Genomic DNA, 22,288 nt, shown 5'->3' with positions numbered 1-22,288 from the left:
CTAAAATATGCACTTTTTCCCCCTGATGTAGCTATACCTAATACATTACACTACCAGCCAGAACATCATGTATCTATATATACAAGAAGCCATAGAGGCCAGGCACAGTGGGTCATGCCTACAGTCCCAGCACTTTGTGGGGGAGAGGAAGGAGGATCACTTGAATCCAGGAGTTTGAGACCAGCCTGTGCAACACAGAAAGACCCTGTCTCTATGAAATTAAAAAAAAAATTAACTAGGCATGGTGGCATGCACCTGTATACCCGGCTACTCAGGAAGCTGAGGCAGGAGAACTGCTTGAACCCAGGAGGTCGGGGCTGCAGTGAGCAGCCTGAGTGACACAGTAAGACCAAGAAAAAGAAAAAAAAAAGATGACAAAGTTAATCAGGCCAATATTTACAGCTATCTTATTCATGCCAAAACATGTTAGCTTCCTTTTTTAAAATCAAGTCACTGAGATGAGATGTTAGCTTTCTAATTGCAGGATAAAATTCAATATTAAATGACTACAATACTGCAGTTTACACAATTTATTCCCAAGCTACTGATTGCTTTAACCTCAGGTCAGTCACCTAAGTTGACAGTAGCCCTGTATGTTTGCTCCAGTGCTTTACAAATTATCATTCTTTTATGCCATGATGTGAAAAAAAAAAGGGGGGAAAATATTGGTCTATTCATTTGTCTCCCTAGTTGGAGAACATTTCTGCTTTGAGAATACTACAAGATGGATTCTCAGCCAATAAATAAAAGATGGCAAAAATATTCAATTTATCTTCCCTATTATTGGCCCCTTTTGTATTAATTAGGGTGAAAACAGAATTCTTTGCATGTTCCATGACACATTCTGGAGGCGAATTAAATAATCTCTAAAGTTCCTTCTTGCTCCATGAGCTGTAACTGAATTATTTTATTGAACTGACACACAGGGGGCAGCAGTAAGTAATATACCGTATACAATATGTTACGTGCCTGGGGGCCTTAGGCACTTCTCTGCCTCATAGCTCTCCCTCTAGCAAAGCTTTTTATTTTGGCCCTCTATGTCTGTCTTCTCTGATCTGTATCTTTCTTTCTCCTCCTGCCAGACTTTTCTTTCCATTTTGTCAGACTTAGAAAATCAAGAACAGATCACTATTACCATTCTGGAAAAAGGTAAGCTAATCAGCAAGAAGTCCTGAAACCCAATGTATACACAAATGGGAGGTTTTGCCATACACACTCTGAGGCATTCATTCAATCAAAGCACACAATATTTTGAAATCAAAGAAAATCAATGAAATGATTAGAATATGCAGAGAATATAATATACATAGACACTCCATCACCGCAATTTCTTTTTCTCAGTTGTCTCTCTGACATCCAGTTTGGGCAAGGAAAGGATCTAAAGGTATAGAAAAAGGAGCAAAAGGCAACGGACTGGAGAAACAGGTACCTAAACAGTGCCTGACACATACTAAATTATCAGTAAGTATCTGTCAGATGAATTGGATTAATGAGCATGAAAGGAAAGAAAACATTTTTAAAATGTAACAATGGGGAAAAAAACCCACAGTGTAATGCAATGGCTTATTCTAGGTCATCTTTGTATTATCAACATTTTATTTATTAATCACATGTGAAGTTCTTTTATATGAACTTCCCCTTAAAGCGGAAATAGGAAGACATCAGGGAGGCAGCAAGGGAGTAAGGAAGAAGAAATACAGCAAAGGAGGTGAGGACAGGGAAGAGAGATCACACATAAGAAGTGGGCACCGGCCAGGTGCGGTGGCTCACGCCTGTAATCCCAGCACTTTGCGAGGCCGAGGTGGGTGATCGCTTGAGGTCAAGAGTTCAAGACCAGCCTGGCCAACATAGTGAAACTCTGTCTTTACTAAAAATACGAAAATTAGCCAGGCATGGTGGCGGGCACCTGTAGTCCCAGCTACTTGGGAGACTGAGGCAGGAGAATTGCTTAAACTCAGGAGGCGGAGGTTGCAGTGAGCCAAGATTGTGCCACTGTACTCCAGCCTGGGCGACAAAGTGAGACTCCGTCTCAAAAAAAAAAAAAAAAAAAGGAAGTAGGCACCTAGGGCTGGGCGCGGTGGTTCACGCCTGTAATCCCAGGACTTTTGGAGGCTGAGGTGGGTGGATTGCTTGAGGCCAGGAGTTAGAGACCAACCTGGCCAACCTGGTGAAACCCCATCTCTACTAAAAATATAAAAAAATTAGCCAGGAATAGTGGTGCACACCTATAATCCCAGCTACTCGGGAAGCTGAGGGGCCACAGTCTCTTGAGCCTGGGAAGTGGAGGTTGCAGTAAGCCTAGATGGCACCACTGCACTTCAGCCTGGGTGACAGAGCAAGACTGTCTCAAAAAAAAAAAAGGACACACACACACACCCTCCTGTACTTCTAACCTCAGTGATCCTGGTGCTTAAGGTCCAGGTCTCCACTTTCCTTCTTTATCTTCCCTTGCTCTGATAGCCTGCAGCTATAACACAGCAACATCTGTAGATCTCTTTCACTACCGCACAATTCAGGACTCAGGAGGACAAAACAGCATGCCCTAAATACATGAGTTCGTGTATTTAATATTTACAGACTTCAGATCCATGAGCAAGTAGTTTACTTGAAGAAAAAGGAAGAAATTTATACACACACATTTACAATCTCTCTCTATAAAATATAATATATACCATTACCAATTAATGAGAATAACAAAAGCAAGATGCAGTGTAGTAAAGGAAATAATACAGGAACTTCATTTTACTTATAGTTAATGTATCTCAGGGTAATTATCAGCTTTCCCTAATAATAGTGAGGACAATATCAGTAAGAATAGTTAGCATCTATTCTTGGGTTTCCTATTTAACAAGCAGTGTGTTAAGAACTGGAAGGGGATGTCAAAAGATCATCTGGGAACTCTCCTTCACTGCTAGTTGGGATGTAAAATGGTGCGGCTACCTTGGAAAACAGTTTGACAGTTCCACAAAAAGGCTTACAACGTGACCCAGCAATTTCATTCTGAGGTATATACTCAAAAGAACTAAAAATATATGTCCACACAAAAATCTGTACACAAATACTCGTAGCAGCATTACTCATAATAGTCCAAAAATGGAAACAATCCAAATGTCTATCAACTGATGAGTAGATAAACAAAATAAGGTATATCACACAATGGAATATTATTTAACTATAAAAGGAAACGAAGTATTGATACATGCTACAACATGGATGAACCTTGAAAACATTCTGCTAAGTAAAAGAAGAAAAGTACAAAAGGCCACATATTGTATGATTCCATTTATATGAAATGTCTAGAATAGGCAAATCCATAGAGACGGAAAGTAGATTACTGGTTGTCAGAGGCTGGGGGAGGGAGCAATGGGGTGTGATTGCTAATGGGTATTTTAATAATAACGTTCTAAAATTAGAGAGTGGCAATGGTTGTAGAACTGTGAATATATTAATAATTACTGAATTGTGTGCTTTAAAAGGACTTTATAGTATATGAATTTTATTTCAATAAAGCTGTTATAAAGATGATCAGATTTGATCCATCTTTTTTTTTTTTTTTTTTTTTGAGATGGAGTTTCACTGTTGTCACCCAGGCTGGAGTGCAATGGCGCAATCTAGGCTCGCTGCAACTTCCACCTCCCAGGTTCAGGTGATTTCCTGTCTCAGCCTTCCAAGTAGCTGGGATTACATGCGCCCACCACAACGCCCAGCTAATTTTCGTATGTTTAGTAGAGACAGGGTTTCACCAAACAGTTGGTCTCGAACTCCTGACCTCAGGTGATCTGCCCACCTGGGCCTCCCAAAGTGCTGGGATTACAGGCATGAGTCACTGCATTTGGCCAATCCATCTTTTGTAATACAAATCAATCAATCAATACCGCTAATTTTTCTAAAGAATCTCTGAAAATGGAGTCTACAATCTCCCCCAGGAGGCCATTCCAGTATCATTTACCCTGATAATAGTCATTTTTATAAGTTTCTAAGAAAGTAGAGGTTTCCTTATTTCCCACAATGTAGTTATTTTGGTCCATGAGAGAAAGAAGAAAGGGGCTCAGATTCCAGAGTCCTTCCTTCTTTTTGCTGCAAAAACTCTCAGAATAACAATAATTTAAATTAACTGACAATCTGAAACTCAAATTTTTCCTATATACTGAAAAACCATTCAATAAAATTTCAAAACTTGCCCATAATCCCAGTACACTAAAACAGCTGTTTTCATTATCCACTTTCCTTTCTAGTTGTCCACATGCAATTCATTTTACACACAGCTGTAATCAGTGTATATATAATTGTGTATTCTTTTCTCTTTGTACTGTAAACATTCAATGTTGTTAACATAGTTTTTATAATAGTCATTTTCAGTGTTGCAATAATATTCTATCTAGTTGATGTATCATTATTTACCTAACTCTTCCCCCTATGTTGACTTTCAAGTTTTCTTTCCCCAACTTTTCTGCATCTAGACAAGGCTACATATAGATTTTTTAGATTTTCATTCTTTTGAATTATTTCCTTAAGTTGTTTCTCAAAAGTAGAGTTCTCGAGTCATACAGTATCAACATTTTTATGGCTTTTGCTTTCCAAATTATTATGAGTTTTTCAACACTATTTTGCACTACGTTGGTAGTGGGGTGTGTGCGTGTATGTACACATATAGATAGATAGGTTCATTTAATAGACCTGAAATGGTAGAAAAGGCTCTATTCCTGATTTCATTTTTCAAAATCGAACCATCTTTACTTTTCAGTTACAAAAACAGCGAATGTTCATTGTCAAACTTAAACAATTTATAAATTATATAAATAGAAAGTGAAAGGTTCCCCCATTCTTCTTTTAGAGGATTAAAACACAACTCCTCCTGAGTTTATATAAGTGTCAAATGTTTTACTGATCAAAGGTTCTAGGAAGGTATGCATAGAAACCCCCACAGTCTGCCAAAAGTCCACACTAGCTCAATGGAAGAAGAATACCCAACCAGAGAGTTGTGGGAACGGGAGGAACTAGTGGGGCAAGGAGAAGGTTTGGGTTCCTATATTCCATAAGGAAAAGGGCAGAGGCTGTGGTGAATTTTTGATAATAAAGAGATGAAAGGAGGGCCTAAGATAGTCCCTGCGTAGTATGGACTGACAGTAGTTTGGCAGAAACCCAGAGACCCATTTTATATAAACAATAAACAATGTCTAAGGCAAACTGAATATCTAAAGATACAAATAAAAATAGTGGAAAATAACTGTTAACTAAAGACGTAACACATAGGCTCCCGTCCTTAGTAGAGAATAAGAAAATAAATGTATTTATTATAAAGAAAAATAAATGTGTTTTTTGTTTATATTACAAGGCTTAAAGATGATTATTTGTTGGTCTAGGTAAGCAGTCATTTCTTTTTTTTTTTTTTTTTTTTGAGACGGAGTCTCGCTCTGTCGCCCAGGCTAGAGTGCTGTGGCCGGATCTCAGCTCACTGCAAGCTCCGCCTCCCGGGTTCACGCCATTCTCCTGCCTCAGCCTCCCGAGTAGCTGGGACTACAGGCGCCCGCCATCTCGCCCGGCTAATTTTTTATATTTTTTAGTAGAGACGGGGTTTCACCGTGTTAGCCAGGATGGTCTCGATCTCCTGACCTCGTGATCCGCCCGTCTCGGCCTCCCAAAGTGCTGGGATTACAGGCTTGAGCCACCGCGCCCCGCCGTCATTTCTTTTTTTTTCTGAGACAGAGCTTACTCTGTCACCCAGGCTGGAGTGCAATGGCTCGATCTCAGTTCACTGCAACCTCCACCTCCCGGGTTCAAGCGATTCTCCCACCTGAGCCTCTGGAGTAGCTGGGATTACAGGCACCCACCATCATGCCTGGCTAATTTTTGTATTTCTGTAGAGATGGGGTTTCACCATGTTGGCCAGGCTGATCTTGAACTCCTGACCTCAGGTGACCTGCCCGCCTCGGCCTCCCAAAATGCTGGAATTACCGGCATAAGCCACCGCGTCCGGTCAGGAGCCATTTCTTTACTGTAAATTACAGAACATCAAGAAGTTTCTAATTTATAAGTACATTCCTCAATTTTGCATTTTCCACGTTCAGCTAGCTCTTATGGAACTTGTTTTTCTGAAGCCAAAAATCAGGTTGTTTCTTTCTAATTACACACTCTCCTAATCATTCCTACAACTCCATCAAGATTGTGCTTATACCCCACCTTTACAATTTTGATTGGCACCAGTCTGTAGATTGCTTGCTAAGTGCTCTATCTAAACAAGTAGTACCCAAACTTTTTGACACCAGGGATGGGTTCCATGGAAGACGGTTTTTCAACAGATGGGGTGGGGAGTGGGGGTGAGGTGGGGCGATGTTTCAGGATGAAACTGTTCCACCTCAGATCATCAGGCATTAGTTAGATTTTCATAAGGAGCAGGCAACCTAGATCCCTCACATGCGCAGTTCACAACAGGGTTCCAGCTCCGGTGAGAATCTAATGCCACCGCTGATCTGACAGGAGACGGAGCTCAGGCAGTAATGCTGCCCGCCCACCACTCACCTCCTGCTGTGCAGCCTGGTTCCTAACAAGTCATGGGCTGGTACTGGTCTGCAGCCTGGGAGTTGGGAACTTCTGCTCTAAACTGTCTGTGTGGATATATTCTGTATCTTCAACAAGACTATAAACTCCAGGGATCATCTTCTTTTTTATTCTCGTCCACCTATACAATAAACACTAAAATATAGCTAGATGACCACAGAACTTTGTATAAAGCAATATATGGCTTCATGTTTGGATTATAAATATCAGCAGCTATATTAGAGACCTTACCATTCTTAACTAAAAAGTCACCTAAACATAAAAGATTTTGGCACTTAAAAATATTGCCTATTATCCTAGCTTCATCTCTCACCACTGCTTACATCATCATTCTACTGAACTTAATGTTGCAACAATACCAAAGTACTTATTGTTTCTGGAAGACATGGTACTTTCACTTCTCTAGGCCTTTGCATATTCTCTTTCTTTTTTTTTTTTTTTTTTTTCTTGAGACGGAGTCTCGCTCTGCCACCCAGGCTGGAGTGCAATGGCCGGATCTCAGCTCACTGCAAGCTCCGCCTCCCAGGTTTACGCTATTCTCCTGCCTCAGCCTCCCGAGTAGCTGGGACTACAGGCGCCCGCTACCTCGCCCGGCTAGTTTTTTTGTATTCTTTTAGTAGAGACGAGGTTTCACCGTGTTAGCCAGGATGGTCTCGATCTCCTGACCTCGTGATCCGCCCGTCTCGGCCTCCCAAAGTGCTGGGATTACAGGCTTGAGCCACCGCGCCCGGCCCCTTTGCATATTCTCTTTCTTCTTTCGGAGTACCTTTCACTGTCCTGAGCATGGAGAGTGTCTTTTCACCCTTGATAACTCACTCAGAAGTCACCTCCTACAGGATACCCCGTGTCACCCTAAGAATTCTATCATGTTTTCCTCCATGCTATCTCTATATCTGGAACACACTTTGATTGTTACCCTGAGTATACTATGCTATAGTTAACCTCCTTATGTTTATTTACTCCATTAGATGCAAATCCAGGCTCAGTAAAAATTTATCCAGACAAGGATGAATGAGAAGGAAGAACAAAGAAATGGAGGAAGGGAGACCCAGGGAAGTTTCTTCCGGGCAGGAACTATGTCTTACTCATCTCCATATATCCAAGGGACAAGGCAGTACTTAGGATACATGGGTGCTCATCAAAATGTCTGATAAATTGATTTGACATCAATCTTAAAGGAAAAAGAACCACCCTGGCAGATAATTCTTATCAAATGGAAAACTGCCATTAATCAACATGATGTAATATTTGAGCCAAATCTATCGTGTTGTACATAAGTACATCACAGGCTCAACTTGCAACTCTATAGAACCTACTAACTGACAAGAACTAAGCTAAACATTCAGAATTCAAAGATGCATGAGACATGACTCCTTCCCTCAATCAATTCATAGTTTAGATGGGGAATCAGGTAAGTAAAAAGATAATTACCATCTAATATGATAAAAACTATATCCAAGTGATATGATTTGTCTGTATCATCACCCAGATCTCACCTTGAATTGTAATAATCCCCATGTGTTAAAGGTAGGGCCAGTGGAGATAAATGAATAATGGGGGTGGTTTCCCCCATACTCTTCTCATGGTAGTGAATAAGTCTCATGAGACCTGATGGTTTTATAAATGGGAGTTCCCCTGCCCAAGCTCTCCTTGCCTGCCACCATGTAAGACGTGACTTTGCTCCTCCTTTGCCTTCCGCCATGACTATGAGGCTTCTCCACCACGTGGAACTGTGAATCAATTAAATCTCTTTCCTTATAAATTACCCGGTATCAAGTATGTCTTTATTAGCAGCATGAGAAGGGACTAATATACCAGAACATATTCAAAGTAACCATGGTACAAAGAAGAGATATATATTTAGCTGGAAGTGATAGAGGCAGAGGGAATTCTGAAAGGACATCTTGGAGAAGATAGTTTCTTCACTCAACCTTAGAATACTAACAGATGTTTTAATATGGTTGGTTAGTGAGTTAATCCATGAAGCAGGGAACACTTGTTCTATGGCTCCAGCATCCTCCTAGGAAAAAATTCATTCTAAAGGAAAGTGAATCCAAGCACATAAGCTACGGTAAAGACAACGGGTTGGTATTGCAGAGGCAGGGCAATGCATCGCTTGAACTAGACCAGCTGAAGAACCAAACCAAAGAACTGAGTCTCAGAGAACATTGTGTATCAGGGCATGGGGGTGGCAGTAGATTTTGCATAGGAGCCAGAGCGTAAGAGGAAGGAAAGGGGTGTGGGGCATGGTATCTCAGAGAAAAACATTTATGGACTACAGGCTGGGGGAAGTGGCCACCCACAGAGTAGTCTAGAGGATTGTAGTCAAAGGCAAACTTGAGCTATCCCTGGGGACTCCCTGGACTAGCTGGGGAAGGGGTTGGAAGAAGCCGGTTTCCACAGTTAGGAGGGTAATGCAGAGCCAAAGAAATGCTACTTGTTGCTGTTACTGACACTTTAGTATTTTTCTTTTAATACCAAGCTGCTTTATTCTAGGTTGCGTAAGAAAAGTATGAGACACGATTTCAGCCCTCAGACACTGTTGATTTCAGGAGTTTATAACTGTATTGAGAAAGCAATTGTGTTTTGGTTTTCAATTGCTATGGAAACACATTCAGGATGGACAGATTGTGAACGACGTCCCAGAAAAGGAGAGCCCAAAGGAGAGAACACAAAGATGACCACATCAGACCAAATCCAGAGTATGTATGTAGAAAATGCAATGTGTTTCAAAAAAATTGACAAAAGTATAAGGTAGCATATATAGGCTTACTAATTAGAAAGCAGAATTTGCTAGTAGGGAGTAAAAAAATAAAGACAGTTTGCTACATCCTAAGTGCCTTTGAGGACAGGAGGACAACGGAACCTGAGGAACCCGGCTGAGTGGGAGTCAGTCTTGGGCAGGACATCTCTGGAGTGGAAGTACTGTCTGGTGAAAGACCAGCTCCTCGGAGTTGGGCAGTTAGTTAGAACAGGATCCCAAGTGAAGGCTAAAAGTTTGATCCTGCCTCTGTTTTCAAGTATCAAACCAGGGTAGTCACTAAGAAGTGAAAGCAAGTCATCTATAAAAGGTACAAGGAAAGGGACCAGGAGTTCTATCCTCAGCCCTTGGCTCTCCAATAAAAGAACAATTACCCATAAAGCCCTCAAGCTTGAAGGCCATCAGAATGTGCTCTAATTGTTTGCCTCAGATTGGAGGTTACTGCTCAAAGAAATTAAGACCTCACATTTACTGTCTGTTTTTTTTTTTTTTTTTTTTTTTTCCTGGTAGAGCAGTCACAAAGAACTTAATGTCTGTTTTTAAAATTTAAGAATTTTAAATCTAAAAAATTTAGTGTTTTAAATGTTCCTTTTTACATTGTTTAAGCTAATACTATTGTTTATATAATATTTATGTTCTCTAGTTTAACTGTTTAATTAAAATCTTAATTGTTTCTGGCTTTCGTTTCACTATTTTGTATGCCCTTTTGCTTAGTTAACAGCATTTTAATCAATTTTCCTTTATCTATAGCTTTTTTTAATTGAAATCTACATGCTCATTTCAAAAGTAGAAGATTTAAAAATCACGACAACTTAGTAGTCACTTAATTTTTTAACATTTGAAATATTTCTTTTCAGGTTTTTTGGAGTTTTTTTTTTTTTTTTAGCATTATTATACTGTAATCTTATTTAACTGAACTTCTAGATCTTGTGGTAAATAATGCCTTAGGGAGAGGATTTACCAGATGAATTATTTTGCCCAACTACACAGTTTTGTCTGGGGAGAATAACTCATGAGGGAACTGTTTGCTTTTAAGTGCAATCCAGATGCCAACACGACACACATTCCTGCAGCCTCATCCATGGACTCAGTTCAATCAATGTGGTTTGCTAAGATGCGGATTCTAAGAACTCGGGAGGGCCCTGTACTTGCTGGCAGTCCTCTGGAAGTCTGAAGGTGTTTAGTAACATCAATCCTATTCTTAAGTTCATTTTGATTTGTCTTTCAGTCAATTAAAACTTCGTTCATTTGTTTTTGTTCTCCAAGAAGGCTATGCGCACAGCATGTTTTGAACCCTGGCATACATGAATGTCTGTAACCTTCAAGAATGAAACAAAATGCAGCCGGTACAACACTCTCTAGTCACAACCTTTTCCCCTGAAAACTTTGGCTCACAAGTTCTGGCACTGGTGATGTAGAAAAGTCTGTCATCCATAGCTACCATCTCCCTCACAGTTTTCATCTCCTTTCTTTTTTTCCTCTGCATTTAGAGAATATTTCTCAAATGTGTTTTCCACATCATTGCTTCAGTGCGCCTCAGGGTGAATCCTGCTTTTCACTCTCTTCTATTTACATCTTCACTGCTATTGCATGTCCAGTTTACCTGTAGCTTCGCATGCTTATTGCTCCCTTTTCATCTCAGCCTATTTGTTCCTTATACTTTTTGTGTGTGTGTGTTTGTTTTTGCTTTTTTGGGATGGAGTCTCATTCTGTTGCCTAGGCTGGAGTGCAGTGGCACGATCTCGGCTCACTGCAACCTCTGCCTCCTGGGTTCAAATGATTCTCCCGCCTGCCTCCCAAGTAGCTGGGACTACAGGTGCCCATCACCATGCCTGGCTAATTTCTGTATTTTAGTAGAGACGGGATTTCACCATATTGGCCAGGCTGGTCTCGAACTCCTGACCTTGTTACCGCCTGCCTTGGCCTCCCAAAGTGCTGGGATTACAGGCAAGAGCCACCTCACTCAGCCTGTTCCTTATACTTTTATATTTCAGTTCCACAGAGGCTGTATCTTCCTGAATCAACTAAGGATGCTAGAAAAGTTTTGAAATTTCTTACATGTCTATAATAAATAATTTTCAGAGAGTTGCTCTTCCTTTAAATCTTCATAATGATGTTCTCTTTGTTCTGAAAGTTTTATAAGTCCCGTATTGTTATGATCTCTCATTTGAGGATGAGAAAAACATCTAGACCTGTTATTTGACAACAAACAGGTATATGAACCACCACTGGCCCCATTCTGTCAACATATGTGCTAGTAAAATCTTCTGCTCTAATCCACAGCTGCATAGTTGATGAGCATAACTTCTAATCTAATTCCCGGTGTCTTAACAGGCTTCCATCTGGGGCAGGTCTGCTAAACTCAAATCCAACCATCAGGCTTAGTGTTACACTGATGGAATATTTAGAAACAAAACAAAACAAAACAAAAACAAAACTACACTCTCCGGCATATTACTTGAGACTCTTTTCATTGTAAGTCCATGGAAAATCTATCTCTAATTGGCTTCAACTGAAACAGAATTTAGGGACTCAAATACATACCTCTCCATTTATTTACACCTTTTTAAATTTCTCTCAGCAGTATTTTATACTTTTTGGTGTAGAGGTGTGCATGTTTGTTAAATTTATTCTTAAGTATTTTGGTGCTATTAAAAGACAACTGGTTTTTAAATCTTATTTAAGTAAAAACACAATTTTTTATTGTTAAGTTTACTTATTGTTTATAGTAGTTTTAAAATTGATTCCTTAGGATATTATACTATATAAATAGTTTGAGAATAGGGCATTTTTACTTCTTCCTTTTTAATCTTTATTTTTTTACTTCTCCTTGCCTTATTGCATTGGCAAGGACATTCAGAAAAATGTTGAGTAGAAATTTTGGGAACGGTATCCTTGCCTGTGGAGCACCCAATTCTGTCGCTGTTTGGGGTATCACTGTGTAACCTGCACAGACCTAGGGAGACTGAACAAAGCGGGGGCGAATGCAGGAATAAAAGACAAAGACAAGGAGTATATTTGGAAGAAGGAGTCGGGCGCACCTTGCCTCTAGTGGACAAGGGCCCTGAGCTTTACACAGCCCTTCATATTTATTAGGCAAAAGAGACAGTGAGAAGTGGGGTGGAAGAAGGGGTCAGCTGCTCGGTCCAGAGTAGGCTTGCAAGACTGCATTCCTCGAACAACAGGCTCTAGATGTCGCAGTAGATAACCTCAGTGCCAGGGAATGACTGCCTCCAGCAAACCTGTCGGCAGGAGCAGTTGTGAGTTTGCTCACATGCTGCATTCATGATAAATAGTTTGTTGTTTGATCATATAGCCTCCAGTGGAATGCTAAGTTGGTCATGTCCTATGGGCCTTCGGCTCTCTGCCCTTGCCTTGTTCCAGGTTTTAAAGGCATAGTCCTCAGGGATTTATTATTAAGAATGATGTTAGCTGAAGGCATGTTGTAGATGTCCTTTATCAGACTGATGAAACTATCTTCTAATTCCAGTTTGCTGAATTTTATTTAAGCCCCATGCTGATTTTGGTCAAATGTTTTTTCTATGTCTATTGAGATGGCCACATTTCTTTTCCTTATCATTAATATGGTGGATTACATTTATTTATTTTCAAATATAAAACCAATCTTATATTCCTGGGATAAAACCCATTTGATCATGTTCTATTAATTCTTTAATTTATAGCTGGATTCAATTTGTTAATATTTTGTTAAAGAGTTTTATGTATGTTCATAAGAGATTTTTAACTTTTCATAATATCTTTACTAGATTTTAGTATGTGAATTACACTAGCCTCACAAAATTAGTTGATAAGTTATTTCTTCTTCCTTTATTTTCTGAAGCCGTTTGTTAGATTTTACAGTCTCTTTCATAAATGTCTGAGAATTTACTGGTGATACTCTCTGGGCCTGAAGTTTTCTCGGTAGGAATGTTTTCTATCACAAAGCGAATTTCTTTGACACATAAAAGACTATTCAGTTTTTTGGGTTTTTTGTTTGTTTTTTGTTTTTTGGGTTTTTTTTGAGACAAGAGTCTCGCTCTGCCATCCAGGCTGGAGTGCAGTGGCACGATCTCAGCTCACTGCAACCTCCACCTCCCAGATGCAAGCAATTTTCCTGCCTCAGCCTCCCGAGTAGCTGGTATTACAGGCGCGTACCACCATGCCTGGCTTATTTTTGTATTTTTAGTAGAGACGGGGTTTCACCATGTTGGCCTGGCTGGTCTTGAACTTCTGACCTCGTGATCCACCCTCCTCGGCCTCCCGAAGTGCTCGGATTACAGGCGTTAGCCACCGTGCCCGGCCAAGACTATTCAGTTTTTAAATTTAATTTTGTGTCAGTTTTGGAAAGTTACATTTTTCCAGGAATTTGTTTCATCAAAGGTATCAAATTTATTGGCATAAAGTTGTTTTTCAAATTTGATTATGTTTTTGAAGTTTACAGATACATAATGATGCTCCTCCTTCATTATCAGTATTGGTATAATGAGCTTTTTCTAGAGGTTTTCCATTTTTTTATCTTTTGAAAAAACCCATTTTGGTTTTATTTATTGTTTCTATTGTCTATTTTCTAATTAACTGCCACCTGCTGTTGTCTTTACTTTCTTTTTTCTTGGGTTTAATTTGCTTATTTTTTTCCAGCTTCTGGTCACTTAAATATTACATTTTAATACTTCTTCCTTTCTAATATGAACAATTAAAGCTATAAATTTCTCTGTAAGCAATGCTTTAACTGCATCTCCAAAATGCTAACACATTTTTTATTATCATTCAGTTCAAAATATTTTCAGAAATATACTGTTTAATTTCTAAGTCTTTGGAAATTTTCCAAATATCTTTTTGTTACTGACTTATAGTTTAATCAGTTGTAATCAGAAAACATACTCTGTTAGATCTCAATCTTCTGAAACTTGTAAAGTACTTGTTTCACGGCCCTGGATATGATCTATCTTGGTAAAAGTTCCATGGTACCTAAAAAGACTGTTTATTCTGTATTTGTTGGGTATTAGGTTCTATAAATATGAACTGGGGCAAGCTGGTTAACAGTGCTATTAAAATCTTCTCTATCTGTACAGACTTTTGGCCTAGTTGTTCTACTAATTGCTCTAAAAGGGATATGAAAATCTCCAAGAATGACTGTAGACTTGAATCCTTTCTTCCATCTGTCAGTTTTATGCTTTATGCATTTTGAAGCTAATTAGGCATCTATACATTTGGGATTATGTCTTTCTGATATATTGAGTTTTAAAAATTATAAAATGTCCCTGTTTATCTCCGGTAGTACTCCTTGAAGTCCATCTTTTCCATTATTAAAATATCTATTCTAACTCTCTATTTATGTTTACATGGTATATCCTTTTCCATCCTTTTACTTTGAAGCTTTGTATCTTTTTGTTAAGTGCATGCCTTGTAGACAGTTTATAGTTGGGTAATGCTTTTCTCCAACTTGACAATCTCTATCTTTTAATTGTAATATTAAGTCGATTTACATTTGATTTGGCTGGACTGGCCATTTTAGTGTGTTTTTTTTTTTTTTTTTTTTTTGAGACGGAGTCTCGCTCTGTGGCCCAGGCTGGAGTGTAGTGGCCGGATCTCAGCTCACTGCAAGCTCCGCCTCCCGGATTTACGCCATTCTCCTGCCTCAGCCTCCCGAGTAGCTGGGACTACAGGCGCCGCCACCTCGCCCGGCTAGTTTTTTTTTTGTATTTTTTTTAGTAGAGACGGGGTTTCACCGTGTTAGCCAGGATGATCTTGATCTCCTGACCTCGTGATCCACCGTCTCGGCCTCCCAAAGTGCTGGGATTACAGGCTTGAGCCACCGCGCCCGGCCATTTTAGTGTTTTCTATTTGTCTCATCTGTTTGCTGTTTCTCTATTCCTTTTTTGGGGTGAGCTGAAAAAAAATTCAGTATTGTCTTTTAAAAACAGCTTTATTGAAATACAACTCATATTACAATTCACTGATTTAAAGTATAGAATTCAATGTTTTGTTGCTGTTGTTGTTTTGAGACAGGGTCTTGCTTTGTCGCCTAGGATGGAGTGCAGTGGCGATCATAGCCCCACAAGGTCACAGCCTTAATCTTCTGTGCACAAGTGATCCTCCCATCTCAGTTTCCCAAATAGTTGGGACTACAGGTGCATGTCACCATGCCCAGTTAATTTTTTTTTTTTTTTTTTAATAGAGATGTGATCTTACTGTGTTGCCCAGGCTGGTCTCAAGGTCTCAAACTCCTGGGCTCAAGCAATTCTCCCACCTCAGCCTCCCCAAGTGCTGGGGTTACAGGCATGAGCCACTGCGCCTGGCCCAATTCAATGTTTTAAAAACTACATTAATAGGGTTGTAAAAACATCACCACAATCTAATTATAGATCATTTTCATCCCCTTCAAAGAAACCCTGTACTCATTAGCTGTCCTTCCTCTCATTCCCCCAGCCCAAAGCAACTATGAATCAACTCTCTTTCTCTACAGATTTGCTTATTCTAGACATTTTATATAAATGATAATACAATATGTGGTCTTCTGTGACTGGCTTTTTTCACTTAACATAACTTTTCAAGATTCATCCATGTTACAACATGAATCAGTACTTCATTTCTTTTTATTGCTGAACAATATGCCACTGCACAGATATACCACATTTTATTTTTCCATTCGCCAACTGATGGACATTTGGATTGGTTCCACTTTTTTACTATTTTAAATAAGGCTGCTATTAACATCCATGTATATTTTTCTGTGGATGTGGGTTTTCATTTCCATTGGGTATATATCTAGGAGTAGAACTGCTGGGTCTTATGTAACTTTACATTTGACTTGTTAAAAAAACTACTAAACTACTTTACAAAGTAGCTGCAATATTGCACACTTCCACTAGCAGTGTATGAGTTCCTATTTCTCCACATCCTTGTGAACACTTGTTATTGTTCTATCTATTTTATTATAGTCATCCTAGTGGATGTAAACTAGTATTTTGTGGGCCTCTATTGTCCTTTGCTGAACTCTTTGTACTTTTGTTTTACTGGTTGCTTTAGAAATTAAAATATATATCCATAACTAATACAATCTACAGTTAATGCTATACCAATAAACACTAAATATAGATGTCTTGTAACAGCAAAATTATATTTATCCCAGTCCTTTGTGCTACTGTTATAAACCCTACAAAACAGTGCTTTAATTTTTCTTTAACCATTAGTATGTCTTCTAAAGAAATTAAGAAAATAATCTATAGTCTTTCATATTTATTCACTGATTTGCCAGTTCTATTGATCTTCATTCATTTCTGAAGATATGAGTTACCAGTTAGTGTCATTTGCAGTGTTATTTCTAGTATTAGTTCTTCAGCCTGAAGAACTTATTTTAGCATTTCTTATATTACAGGTCTGCTGGTGAAGAATTCTTGTTTTTCTCTGAAAAATATCTTTAGTTAACCTTCATTCCTGAAGACTAGTTTTTCTGGATATGTAATTCTAGAGGCCGGGTATGGTAGCACATGCCTGTAATCCCAGCTCTTTGTAAGGCCAAGGTGGGCAAATAGCTTGAACTCGGGGGCTTGAGACTAGCCTGCCCAGCATGGCAAAACCCCGACTCTACTAAAAATACAAAAATCAGCTGGGCATGGTGATGCATTCCTGTAATCTCAAGTTACTTGGAAGGCTGAGGCATGAGAATTGCTTGAATTCAGGAGATGGAGGTTGCAATGAGCCAAGATTGCACCACTGCATGCCAGTCTGGGTGACAGAGTGAGACCCTGACTCAAAAAAAAAAAAAAAAAAATTCTAGAGTGGCACGTTATTTCTTGTAGAAATCTAATGATGTAATGCCATTGTTTTTGGCCTCCACTGTGTTTAATGAGAAGTCAGTTGTAATTATGTATTACTGGTCCCCTGTGTGTTGTTCTTCTCTCACTGCAGCCAAGATTTCAGCAGTTTTATTAAAATGTATCTGATGTGGTTAACTTTGTGCTTATTCTTCTTGGGGTTTGTTAAGCTTCCTGGATCTATAAGTTGATATTTTTTCACTAAATTTTACTGTTGGTGAAATTTTCTCAAAATTTTTTGCCCCATTTTCTCTCTTTGCTCGTTTAGGAACTCTACTTACATGTATGCTTAGACTGCTTGCTAGTGTCCTAGAGGTCTCATAGGCTCTATCTAGTTTTCATGAATCTTTTTTCTCTCTGCTCTTTGAGTATTTTCTATTGATGTCTTCAAGTTAATTGACTCTTTGATGTCCCAAATCTGCTGTAAGGTCCATTTTTCATTTCAGTTATTATACTTTAGTGTTTTGTAATTTTCACTTTTAAAAAGTGTCTCTTGGGAGGCCAAGGTGGGTGGATCACCTGAGGTCAGGGATTCGGGACCAGTCTGGCCAACACGGTGAAACCCTGTCTCTACTAAAAATAAAAAAATTAGCCAGGTGTGGTGGTGCATGCTTTTAATCCCAGCTACTCGGGAGGCTGAGGCAGGAGAATAGCTCGAACCTGGGAGGCAGAGCTTGCAGTGAGCTGAAACCACACCACTGCACTCCAGCCTGGGCAACAGAGTGAGACTCCATCTCAAAGAAAAAAAAAAAAAACAGGAAAAAAGAAAAAATTTCTCTTTCTCTGTTTGAGGTTTTCTACTTGTTCAATTACTATACACATATTTTCTTTCATAGTCTTTAAGCATATTTATAATGACTGCTTTAACAGCTTTGACTTAGAATATGAACACTTGGTCATCTTGAAGATATTTTGTTATTGACCACTTTTCTTTTGAACGTTGTTACATTTTCCTGTTTCTTCACATGTCTAGTGATTTTTGGATTGGTTCTTATACATTACGTATAATATGTTGTCATGACTCCGGATTCTGTTACATTCCTCTGAAGATGGATCTTTGTTCTAGCAGGCAGTTAATTTGGTGGGACTCTTCAATTTCCAAATTCTGTCTCCCCTGCCATCAGCATCTGTTGAAACCTCTTCTCTGTTCTTTTAGCTTCCAGGTGCCGCTTTTTCATTGCATTTCCTGAGCCTCCCCACACATATGAAGGAGTTGGGCAGATGTTAAATGCAGGTTTGGTGACTAATCTTTCTGCATCTCCTCCCCTTCCAAGATTTTTTGCCTAAGTTTCTGGCTGCTCTACTAGTCCTGAGCCCTGTTATCCAAGATTTCTGCCTCTGGAGCCAGGCACAGACTGGGGAGGACCTTCAGGGGCAAGTTCCTTCCTTTCAGATTGAGTTTATCTTTTCTTTCACTTCCTTTCCAGTGCCTTTAAATAGCTGTTGCAAATATATAAATGCATATATATAATTTTTAAATCTACATTTCAATAATCTTTATCTGTGGGAGGTTAGTAATCTGTTATGCCATCACCAGCAGATGGTAATCTATTATGCCATCACCAGCAGATGATTCAGTGTCTCACACTGGGTGAATTTTTTGGAATTCTTCATCCACCTTTCAAAGGTTCATCTTTATCCTGGCTGACTTTCCAAGTTGTCACAAGATGGAACCAGCAGCTTTCAGAGCTACATGCTTCCATCTTCAAAACCAGAGAAGGAAGAAAGAGCCAAACCATCAAACGTGGTCCTGGGCTTCACTCCAACTAAACAAATTTTTAGAAAACATAACCACCCTTGAACCAAGCACTGTGGCCAGTAGAATGCTATGAGCTGACTGGCTTAGGCTTGGGTCACTGGTCATCTTCTCCCTCTGGCCCTATTCCTTGTTTCTGACTCCCTGAAGGCCTATAACCCCACTTACAGGTCCCTGTTGCTTTTGTAAGCCAGGGGAGTGATGCTGTGGAATACTCTTCCTCAAGGGCAGCATGGCCTTTGGTGGCTCCCAATTTTAAGGACACAGGTCAGTTGCAATTCTCTGACTCTCACAAGCCTGAAGTCTTTTCTCTTCACCTCATATAGCACTGAAAAGTATGGTTCCCACTCCCCACTGGCCATCTTGGCTTTAGCTCTCTTTCATATCTGGGTTTGAGTTTCCATGTCACTTCTGGTATCTGGAGATTTCCTCTGTCTGCTTTCAAACTTAATTAGGTAGTAACAATTAAAAAAAAAAAACTGAGAAAGGGAGCTTATATTTTATCCAGCATTTCTATGTATTTGAAGAAGAAAAAAAGAGGAAACTTCTCATATTAACTAAATCAGTAACTTTCCTTAGCCATCAGGATATAGAACCAATTCTAATTCATTTAACACAGAGGGCCCTTCATGGTATCATTTACCCTCTTAGTTTCATGACCTAAATACCCTCAAATGCAATCTTTTCTTTTGCGAAGGAAAGAACTTTTTGTAATTCTCTGTTCATGCTATGCTGTTTCTTCTTTCTATGCCTTTTCTGATACTGTTTACTCTATATAGAATATTATCTCCCCAAGGTGCCCATGCCCTCAAACACAAATTTTTATCTAGTCAACTGATACTCATTCTAAAAGTCTCCAACTAAACATGGCTTCTTAAAAGCCTTTTCTGTCTCTCCCTCCCCTACACCAACTAAGACTAAGATGGTCCCTTCCTGGGGTCCTGTAACACTCTATACACACTTCTGAAATACAAATATCACTCCAATTGCTGAATTACTTTTCCCACTAGACTACACTCCTTGAAAGAAATATGTCTTACATAATTGATTATTTCTAGTACTTCATTCTTTGCTTGGCACATATTAGATATTTGACAAATGTTTGTTGAATGAATGGAGAGACAGATTCTTTTTTCTTTTTTAAAAAAAATTAATAGATTTATTCTTTAGAGCAATTTTTTTTTTGGTTTACAGAAAAACTGAACAGAAAGTACAAAGTTCTCATATAATTGGCAAAACCTGGAAGTAACCAAGATGTCCTTCAGTAGGTGGATGATACATAAACTCTGGTACATCAGACAATGGACGATTATTTAGCAATAAAAAGAAATGAGCTGGCCCCTCACCCCATGTGCAGACCCCACCACTGGAAGGCCTGGTACCCACACCATATCAAAGAAAAAAGAGACTAAGTGCAGAAGAAAAGAGAGCCTGCGTGATGGAAACATTTTTTAAAACAAAAGATGTATTTCAATTAAAAGAGATGGGGAAGGTCAGGTGCAGTGGCTCATGCCTGTAATAGTAGCACTTTTGGGAGGTTGATGCAGGAGGACTGCTTGAGGCCAGGAGTTGAAGATCAACCTGGCCAACATAGCAAGACCCATCTCTAAAAAAAAAAAAAAAAGACATGGAGAAGACTGCTCCCAAAGAGAGAGGCATTACTGCTGTGTTAGTAAAAGAAAAAAGTCCTTCAAAGTTTAGTTGATAATGATATGGTTGGTGAGAGAACTGGAACTTCTAATTATTATCAGGCTTTTCCAAGTAAAATTCTTCATGCAAGGACCTGTAAATTGGAGGTTCTGAAATCTCAGTTGTTTCAGAGAATCCAAAAGCATGCAAACTTACAGAAAAGCGTCAGAAAAACTAAAATTGGCCAACATGAGATGAAGGAGTGAACCATGCTAGCCAAAGAGCATTCTTCACTCTGGGATCAAAGGGAACAGCTAAAGACAGAAGTTGAAAAATGCAAATAATGTGACCCGCAAGTTGTTGAAGAAATACATCAGGCAAATAAAGTGCTTGTTAACAGATGGACTGATAACATATTTGCGATAAAATCTTGGGCCAAAAGAAAATTTGGGTTTGAAGAAAATAAAATTGATAAAACTTCTGGAATTCCAGAAGACTCTGACTACATCGACTAAAATATACCATGGTGGTAAACAATCTATGAGCTCATAAACATGCAAATTTTTAAATATTATCCAACTAGGCCAGGTACAGTGGCTCACACCTGTAATCCCAGCACTTTGGGAGGCTGAGGCAGGAGAATCACAAGGTCAGGAGATCGAGACCATCCTGGCTAACATGGTGAAACCCCATCTCTACTAAAAATACAAAAAATAAAAAATAAAAATTAGCCGGGTGTGTGGCACACTCCTGTAGTCCCACCACTCAGGAGCCTGAGGCAGGATAATCACTTAAACCTGGGAGGCAGAGGTTGCAGTGAGCTGAGATCGTGCCATTGCACTCCAGCCTGGGCGACAGAGCGAGACTGTCTCAAAAAAAAAAATTTAAAAATTTAAAAAATATTATCCAACTAAATGTACTGAATTGTCTTTTACCTATAACCGTGTTTATCATTTTATTAAAGTATAAAATGTGAAAAAGAGAAAGAAATGAACCATCAAGCAATGAAAAGACATAGAGAAATCTTAAATGTGTATTCCTTTCAATGTGTATTCCTAAGTGAAAGAAGCCAATCTGAAAAGGCCACATACATACTGTGGAATTCCAACTATATAATATTCCAGAAAAGGCAATAGTAAAAACATCAGTGGTTGCTAGGGGTTGGAGGGATGAACAGGTGGAGCACCAAGGATTTTTAGAGCAGTGAAACTACTCTGTTTGATAATATAATGGTGGATACATGCCATTATACACTTGTCAAAACCCAAAGAATGTACATCAAGAGTAAAACCTAATGTAAACTATGGGCTTCTGGAGATAATGATGTGTCAATGTAGGTTTGTCAATTGTAACATATGTACCACTCTGGTGAGGGATACTGATAGTCAGGGAGGCTGCACATGTGTGGTGCAGAGGGGTATATGACAATGCTCTGCTTAATTTTGTCACAAATTTTAAATTGCTCTAAAAATTAAAGTACATTTTTAAAAAATATGAAAGAGCTAAACATACATCTCAAGAAGAAGAAAAAGAACAGAAAAACAAACAAAAACCCCCAAAACCCAAGAAGTAGAAGGAAAGAAATAATAAAGATAGAAACTAATAAAACAGAACATAAAATAAAAACCAACACAACTAAAACTTTGTCCCTCTGAAAAGTTCTAAGAAGAAATTGAAAAGGTGAATAGTTTCTATATCTAAAAACTACAGAAGGAAAAAGTATCAGGCAGGCAGGCATGATCAATAGTATATAATGCCATAACAAAG

At 39.0% G+C, this 22,288-nt stretch overlaps 1 protein-coding gene and 1 pseudogene across 1 annotated transcript in view; one reads left to right on the top strand and one right to left on the bottom strand.

Moving 5' to 3' along the window:
• The window catches only part of DIPK1A (divergent protein kinase domain 1A), a 125,033-nt gene that overhangs the window by 67,450 nt on the left and 35,295 nt on the right, over positions 1–22,288 (bottom strand). The gene's annotated exons all lie outside the window — the stretch shown is intronic.
• On the top strand, positions 1,038–21,045 carry LOC117076059 (annotated as a pseudogene).

Source organism: Trachypithecus francoisi, unplaced genomic scaffold (assembly GCF_009764315.1).
Source record: "Trachypithecus francoisi isolate TF-2019V2 unplaced genomic scaffold, Tfra_2.0 Lachesis_group5, whole genome shotgun sequence".
Lineage (NCBI taxonomy): Eukaryota > Metazoa > Chordata > Mammalia > Primates > Cercopithecidae > Trachypithecus > Trachypithecus francoisi.
Note: the sequence above shows the minus strand (reverse complement) of the source record. Positions and strands in the feature narration are given on the sequence as shown.